Genomic DNA, 927 nt, shown 5'->3' on the forward strand with positions numbered 1-927 from the left:
TCGCACTACTAGTGGTCCACAAGTGCATTGCAAGGTGTACATGAAAATATTTTTTTCTTAGATAGTAAAATGTCATTTTGAGAGGAGACAAACTGAAAAATGTAAAAGCTTTCATCAACTAAAAATTAAGTTTTTCGTCTATGTTTGAATTCACCTTCAGCTTTGACAAACATCCAAACCAAGCAGAGGAACAGACTGGATGTAGAGAACAGCCTTGGATCTGCTGTTTTTCCACACCTGAGCTATTGGAGCTCATCAAAGCAGCTCAGATGTTTTGATGAAAACAAAGTAAAACTAATTAAGTCAGTCTGACTATAAGTTTTGTTCTGCATTTTGTTCTCAATTCATCAAGTTTAAATGTGATTATAAGGGAGTTACTTAGAAGAGCTCCAGTTTCTAAATACAGGTTTATAATATTTTATTTTTGATTCGTTATTAACTTCCAGGCAACATATTTATGTTTTTTTTTATTTTTATTTCAGATGGAAATAATAAAATGCAGAAGAATTAAATGCTCAATTTTAAAGTAAGTAAAATAGTTTCTATTTTATATTCTGTTATTTTGGGTTCCACTTTTGGACAATAATTCAATACTTTTGACTCAGAGGGGGATGCATGGTGCTTTAGTGCTTTAGTTTAGAGCTTATGTAGGCCGTAGTTTCATTAGTCAGTTGTTCTCATGCTGTTCCTGAGTAATACCAATTCATTAACCCTAAAACTATGGACGATTCATACTGGTATCATATTGGGTCAATATCTATATTGGTCAACACTCAGAGCTGCATTAACAGCGTCATATCAGAAATTAAAAAGCCATATTGGGACATCCCTAGTACAATCAGAGATGGGAAGTAACGAAGTACAAATACTTCGTTACTGTACTCAAGTAGATTTTTCTGATATTTTTACTTTACTTTACTACTTATT

Source organism: Cyprinodon variegatus, unplaced genomic scaffold (genome assembly GCF_000732505.1).
Source record: "Cyprinodon variegatus isolate N-32 unplaced genomic scaffold, C_variegatus-1.0 Scaffold348, whole genome shotgun sequence".
Classification (NCBI taxonomy): Eukaryota; Metazoa; Chordata; class Actinopteri; order Cyprinodontiformes; family Cyprinodontidae; genus Cyprinodon; species Cyprinodon variegatus.